This window comes from Heptranchias perlo, unplaced genomic scaffold (genome assembly GCF_035084215.1).
Source record: "Heptranchias perlo isolate sHepPer1 unplaced genomic scaffold, sHepPer1.hap1 HAP1_SCAFFOLD_47, whole genome shotgun sequence".
In the NCBI taxonomy this organism is placed as follows: domain Eukaryota; kingdom Metazoa; phylum Chordata; class Chondrichthyes; order Hexanchiformes; family Hexanchidae; genus Heptranchias; species Heptranchias perlo.
This window is the reverse complement of record NW_027139484.1, coordinates 5,757,127-5,764,854: the sequence shown is the minus strand read 5'-3', so window position 1 is coordinate 5,764,854 and position 7,728 is coordinate 5,757,127. Positions and strand designations below refer to the sequence as shown.

Below are 7,728 nucleotides of genomic sequence, written 5' to 3'. Positions count from 1 at the left end.
AAGACAAAAGTAGGTTCATTACAGTCAGAAACGGGAGGATTTATAATGGGGAACAAGGAAATGGCAGAACAATTAAACAAATACTTCGGTTCTGTCTTAACAGAAGAGGACACAAATAACTTCCCAGAAATGCTAGGGAATAGTGAGAAAGAGGAATTAAAGGAAATCAGTATTCGTAAACGAATAGTGCTGGAGAAATCAATAGGACTGAAAGCCGATAAAACCCCAGGGCCTGATAATCTGCATCCCAGAGCACTGAAAGAGGTAGTCATGGAAATAATGAATGCATTAGTCGTCATCTTCCAAAATTCTATAGATTATGGAACAGTTCCTACAGATTGGAGGGTGGCAAATATAAACCCACTATTTAAAAAAGGAAGGAGAGAGAAAACAGGGAACTACGCACCGGTTAGCCTAACATCAGTACTCGGGAAAATGTGAGAGTCTATTATAAAGGATGTGATAACAGGACACTCAGAAAATATCAACGGGATTAGACAAAGTCAACATGGATTTATGAAAGGGAACTCATGTTTGACAAATCTACTGGAGTTTTTTGAGGATGTAACTGGCAGAATAGATAAGGGAGAACCAGTGGATGTGTTTTATTTGGATTTTCAGAAGGCTTTTGATAAAGTCCCACATATAAGTGTGCAAAATTAAAACACATGGGATTGGTGGCAATATACTTTGAGCCAGAATTAAACCAGCGATTTGCCTTTCAAGTTTCAATCTCTACAAGTTTTCTGCACTACCAGCTGAGCTATGGAAGGGAAGCAGCAAAGGTCCCTCTCTTTAGTGATTGTTCACCGTGCGCCTTTTGACACTCCCGGACTCGTGGAGTCGTGTGGAAATGACCGAGACTGACTCGATACCTGCTCATACCGCAGCGCTGTGAGAGTGTGAGCTCCTAATTGCTTGCCGCACCCTGGGCCAGTGGAGAAATGAATAACGTGTCTGACCAGAATTCAGGAGATTGTTGGTTCGATTTCCACCTGGATGGATGGTTTTTGCAAACTGCCAATTCGTTCATGACTTTACACCTTGCAAACTGTCCGACTTGGTAGTGTTGCCTGGAGAGTTATGTTTCAAGTGCCTTCTTAGCGCAGCAGGTAGCGCGTAAGTCTCATAATCTGAAGGTCCTGAGTTCAATCCTCAGAGAAGGCATAATTAAGCTTTTTTTTCCATCTTTGCTCAAGACCAAAATCAAGAATTTTTGCTTCCTGCAGCACACCAAAAGATTTGCTGCCCCTTGACCTCTGTGTGCCATCGCACGCAGTGAAGCTTAAGAAGTACATGGACCATGGGCTCGCTGAAAACTGACGCCACTTTTTTTCTGGACAATTGACCCAAGTCAAAAGGTGTGTGGAGAATGCAACAATCTATCCTGCTATCTCTCACATGCTCAGCGAGAATCATAGAAAGGTTACAGCACGGAATGAGGCCATTCGGCCTATCGAGTCCGCACCGGCTCTATGCACGAGCAACCCAGCTAGTCCCACTCCCCCGTCCCATCCCCGTCGCCCTGAAAATGATTTCCTTTCCACGATTGAATCATCCCCTCGGGCAGTGCATTCCAGATCCTAACTGCTCGCTGTGTAAAAAAGTTTTTCCTCATGTCACCTTTAATTCTTTTGCCAATCACCTTAATTCTATTTCCTCTGGTCCTTGACCCTTCCACCAATGGGAACAGTTTCTCTCTATCTACTCTGTCTGGACCCTTCATGATTTTGAATACCTCTATCAAGTCTCCTCGCAACAGTCTCTGTTCCAAGGAGAACAACTCCAGCTTCTCCAGCCTCTCCACGTAACTGGAGCCCCTCATCCATGGAATCAATCTAGTAAATCTCTTCAGCACCCTCTCGGAGACCTTCACATCTTTCCTAAAATGCAGTGGCCAGAAGTGGACACAATACTACAGTTTTGGCCGAAACATTGTTTTATAAAGGTTCATCATGACTTCCATACTTTTGTAGTCTATTTAAAAAACCCTGGATCACGTATGCTTTTTAACCGCTTTCCCAACCTGCCCTGCCACCTTGAACGATTTGTGCACATATACCCCCAGATCTCTCTGTTCCTGTGCCCCTTTTAGAATTGTGCCCTGTAGTTTATATTGCCTCTCCTCGTTCTTCCTACCGAAATGCATGATTTCGCATTTTTCTGCGTTAACTTTCATTTGCCACGTATGCGCCCATGCCACCAGCCTGTCTATATCCTCTTGAAGTCGATCACTATCCACCTCACTGTTCACTACACTTCCATTTTTGAGTCATATGCAAATTTGGAAATTGTGCCCTATACACCCAAGTCCAAGTCATTAATATATATCAAGAAAAGCAGTGGTCCCAGAACTGGTCCCTGGGGAACACCACTGTACACCTCCTTCCAGTCCGAAAAACAACCGTTCACCACTACTCTCTGTTTCCTGTACCTGAGCCAATTCTGTATCCATGTTGCTACTGCCCCCTTTATTCCACATTTGAGGTTGTTTCTTGTAAATTGCCCATCACAGTAGCTGCTTCGCACTCGCATCCAAGCAGCTCCACTACCAGCAGATAAATCTTGCCTTGGGTTGGCCCCTCCCTGAATTCAATCAATATTTTGCTCTAATCGGAGTTATCGAGTATCAACAAGTGAGCGACAGCAGAACGGGAAGCCACTGTAATCGTGAATGATGCTGAGAAGAACCCGAGCCTGCGGAAAGCAGACGAGGATAGGAACAGCTGTGCCGAGCTTGAGGGAGCAGCGAGAACCCAGTATGTCTCTCTGTCTGTCTGACTGATAGAAGACTTTTTTTGCCTGAAAGCGGTTTGAAGTGTTGTTGCTCAAAGGCACTCACTGCTGGTGAGCAGAGGCAAATGCTCGAGCAAAGCAGCCGTGTTTGGGCAGACACAGAAAGCTTTAAGTTATGAGAAATGAAAAGAGGTCTCCTGTGCCTCAGCGCCAACGTGTTAAGCTGTCGGCTGCCTGTAAATTTAAGAGAACGGCCTGGAGCTAATTACTCCAAAAGCACGTTCGCTACTTCGAACAAGCAACCTGAGGATGACTTTGATCTGTTAATTGTACAACAGTTCTCCACTCTACCTGAGCGATCGAAGGGAAGCAGCAAAGGTCTTTGGGGATTGTTCACCGTGTGAATCGGGTGGGCATGACCGAGACTAACTCGGTACCTGCTCATTCTTCAGAGCTGTGGGAGTGTGAGCTGTTACTTCAGTTTTACAACCTCGGCCAGTGGAGTAATGGATAACGTTTCTGTTTACAAATAAGACCCGTTCTATGATGGTTTCCCGCTGGACTCGAAGGTTTCTGCGAACTGTTTTTTGTCACAAAACAGACATTACTGCATAAAACTGGTCAGAGAGACTTCTGTGATCAACAGCCTGAAGGAGAAAGAGGGCTCGGTGACGTCTTCAAAGACCGACATACTGAGTCCACCCCACCTTGTATTGTACAGAATGTAATATAAGATATGGACTGAGTCCACCCCACCTTGTATTGTACAGAATGTAACATAAGATATGTACTGAGTCCACCCCACCTTGTATTGTACAGAATGTAATACAAGATATGTGCTGTGTCCACCCCACCTTGTATTGTACAGAATGTAATATAAGATATGGACTGAGTCCACCCACCTTGTATTGTACAGAATGTAATATAAGTTATGTGCTGTGTCCACCCCACCTTGTATTGTACAGAATGTAATATAAGATATGGACTGAGTCCACCCACCTTGTATTGTACAGAATGTAATATAAGATATGTGCTGTGTCCACCCCACCTTGTATTGTACAGAATGTAATATAAGATATGGACTGAGTCCACCCACCTTGTATTGTACAGAATGTAATATAAGTTATGTGCTGTGTCCACCCCACCTTGTATTGTACAGAATGTAATATAAGATATGGACTGAGTCCACCCACCTTGTATTGTACAGAATGTAATATAAGTTATGTACTGAGTCCACCCCACCTTGTATTGTACAGAATGTAATATAAGTTATGTACTGAGTCCACCCCACCTTGTATTGTACAGAATGTAATATAAGATATGGACTGAGTCCACCCCACTTTGTATTGTATAGAATGTAATATAAGATATGTACTGAGTCCACCCCACTTTGTATTGTACAGAATGTAATATAAGATATGGACTGAGTCCACCCCACCTTGTATTGTACAGAATGTAATATAACATATGGACTGAGTCCACCCCACCTTGTATTGTACAGAATGTAATATAAGTTATGTACTGAGTCCACCCCACCTTGTATTGTACAGAATGTAATATAAGATATGTACTGAGTCCAACCCACTGTGCATTGTACAGAATGTAATATAAGATATGGACTGAGTCCACCCCACGTTGTATTGTACAGAATGTAATATAAGTTATGTACTGAGTCCACCCCACCTTGTATTGTACAGAATGTAATACAAGATATGTACTGAGTCCACCCAACCTTGTATTGTACAGAATGTAATATAAGATATGTACTGAGTCCACCCCACCTTGTATTGTACAGAATGTAATATAAGATATGGACTGAGTCCACCCCACTTTGTATTGTACAGAATGTAATATAAGATATGTACTGAGTCCACCCCACTTTGTATTGTACAAAATGTAATATAAGATATGGACTGAGTCCACCCCACCTTGTATTGTACAGAATGTAATATAAGATATGGACTGAGTCCACCCCACCTTGTATTGTACAGAATGTAATATAAGTTATGTACTGAGTCCACCCCACCTTGTATTGTACAGAATGTAATATAAGTTATGTGCTGAGTCCACCCCACCTTGTATTGTACAGAATGTAATACAAGATATGTACTGAGTCCACCCCACCTTGTATTGTACAGAATGTAATATAAGATATGTGCTGTGTCCACCCCACCTTGTATTGTACAGAATGTAATATAAGATATGTACTGAGTCCACCCCACCTTGTATTGTACAGAATGTAATATAAGATATGTGCTGTGTCCACCCCACCTTGTATTGTACAGAATGTAATATAAGAGTGTACAGAACATGACCGGACAGATGGTCTGAGAAAGCAGGGCAAAGACCAAGGGAAGTCTAGATTAAACTGCATTTATTTCAATGCAAGAAGTCTGATGGGCAAGGCAGATGAACTCAGGGCATGGATGGGTACATGGGACTGGGATGTTATAGCTATTACTGAAACATGGCTAAGGGAGGGGCAGGACTGGCAGCTCAATGTTCCAGGGTACAGATGCTATAGGAAAGATAGAGCAGGAGGTAAGAGAGGAGGGGGAGTTGCGTTCTTGATTAGGGAGAACATCACGGCAGTCGTGAGAGGGGATAGATCCGAGGGTTCGCCCACTGAGTCCATATGGGTAGAACTGAAAAATAAGAAGGGAGAGATCACTTTGATAGGATTGTACTACAGACCCCCAAATAGTCAACGGGAAATTGAGGAGCAAATATGTAAGGAGATTACAGACAGCTGCAAGAAAAATAGGGTGGTAATAGTAGGGGACTTCAACTTTCCCAACATTGACTGGGACAGCCATAGCATTAGGGGCTTGGATGGAGAGAAATTTGTTGAGTGTATTCAGGAGGAATTTCTCATTCAGTATGTGGATGGCCCGACTCGAGAGGGGGCAAAACTTGACCTCCTCTTGGGAAATAAGGAAGGGCAGGTGACAGAAGTGTTAGTGAGGGATCACTTTGGGACCAGTGATCATAATTCCATTAGTTTTAAGATAGCTATGGAGAAGGATAGGTCTGGCCCAAAAGTTAAAATTCTAAATTGGGGAAAGGCCAATTTTGATGGTATTAGACAGGAACTTTCAGAAGTTGATTGGGAGAGTCTGTTGGCAGGCAAAGGGACGTCTGGTAAGTGGGAGGCTTTCAAAAATGTGTTAACCAGGGTTCAGGGTAAGCACATTCCTTATAAAGTGAAGGGCAAGGCTGGTAGAAGTAGGGAACCTTGGATGACTCGGGAGATTGAGGCACTAGTCAAAAATAAGAAGGAGGCATATGACATGCATAGGCAGCTGGGATCAAGTGGATCCCTTGAAGAGTATAGATATTGCCGGAGTAGAGTTAAGAGAGAAATCAGGAGGGCAAAAAGGGGATATGAGATTGCTTTGGCAGATCAGGCAAAGGTGAATCCAAAGAGCTTCTACAAATACATAAAGGGCAAAAGGGTAACTAGGGAGAGAGTAGGGCCTCTTAAGGATCAACAAGGTCATCTATGTGCGGAACCACAAGAGATGGGTGAGATCCTGAATGAATATTTCACATCGGTATTTACGGTTGAGAAAGGCATGGATGTTAGGGAACTTGGGGAAATAAATAGTGATGTCTTGAGGAGTGTACATATTACAGAGAGGGAGGTGGTGGAAGTCTTAACGCGCATCAAGGTAGATAAATCTCCGGGACCTGATGAAATGTATCCCAGGACGTTAAGGGAGGTTAGGGAGGAAATTGCGGGTCCCCTAGCAGAGATATTTGAATCATCCACCGCTACAGGTGAGGTGCCTGAAGATTGGAGGGTAGCAAATGTTGTGCCTTTGTTTAAGAAGGGCGGCAGGGAAAAGCCTGGGAACTACAGACCAGTGAGCCTGACATCTGTAGTGGGTAAGTTGTTAGAGGGTATTCTGAGGGACAGAATCTACAGGCATTTGGAGAGGCAGGGACTAATTAGGAACAGTCAGCATGGTTTTGTGAGAGGAAAATCATGTCTCACGAATTTGATTGAGTTTTTTGAAGGGGTAACCAAGAAGATAGATGAGGGCTGTGCAGTAGACGTGGTCTACATGGACTTCAGCAAAGCATTTGACAAGGTACCGCATGGTAGGTTGTTACATAAGGTTAAATCTCATGGGATCCAAGGTGAGGTAGCCAATTGGATACAAAATTGGCTTGACGACAGAAGACAGAGGGTGGTTGTCGAGGGTTGTTTTTCAAACTGGATGCCTGTGTCCAGCGGTGTGCCTCAGGGATCGGTGCTGGGTCCGCTGTTATTTGTTATTTATATTAATGATTTGGATGAGAATTTAGGAGGCATGGTTAGTAAGTTTGCAGATGACACCAAGATTGGTGGCATTGTGGACAGTGAAGAAGGTTATCTAGGATTGCAACGGGATCTTGATAAATTGGGCCAGTGGGCCGATGAATGGCAGATGGAGTTTAATTTAGATAAATGTGAGGTGATGCATTTTGGTAGATCGAATCGGGCCAGGACCTACTCCGTTAATGGTAGGGCGTTGGGGAGAGTTATAGAACAAAGAGATCTAGGAGTACAGATTCATAGCTCCTTGAAAGTGGAGTCACAGGTGGATAGGGTGGTGAAGAAGGCATTCAGCATGCTTGGTTTCATTGGTCAGAACATTGAATGCAGGAGTTGGGATGTCTTGTTGAAGTTGTACAGGGCATTGGTGAGGCCACACTTGGAGTACTGTGTACAGTTCTGGTCACCCTATTATAGAAAGGATATTATTAAACTAGAAAGAGTGCAGAAAAGATTTACTAGGATGCTGACCGGGACTTGATGGTTTGACTTACAGGGAGAGGTTAGACAGACTGGGACTTTATTCCCTGGAGAGTAGGAGGTTAAGGGGTGATCTTATAGAAGTCTATAAAATAATGAGGGGCATAGATAAGGTCGATAGTCAAAATCTTTTCCCAAAGGTAGGGGAGTCTATAACGAGGGGGCACAGATTTAAGGTGAGAGGGGAGAGA

General features: G+C 43.6%; 1 non-coding gene across 1 annotated transcript; it reads left to right on the top strand.

Annotated features, from left to right (window-relative positions):
• The first annotated feature begins 1,094 nt into the window (after positions 1-1,094).
• On the top strand, positions 1,095-1,167 carry trnam-cau (transfer RNA methionine (anticodon CAU)). Its single transcript has one exon. It is a non-coding gene; the product is annotated as a tRNA-Met (tRNA).
• The last annotated feature ends 6,561 nt before the right edge of the window (positions 1,168-7,728 follow it).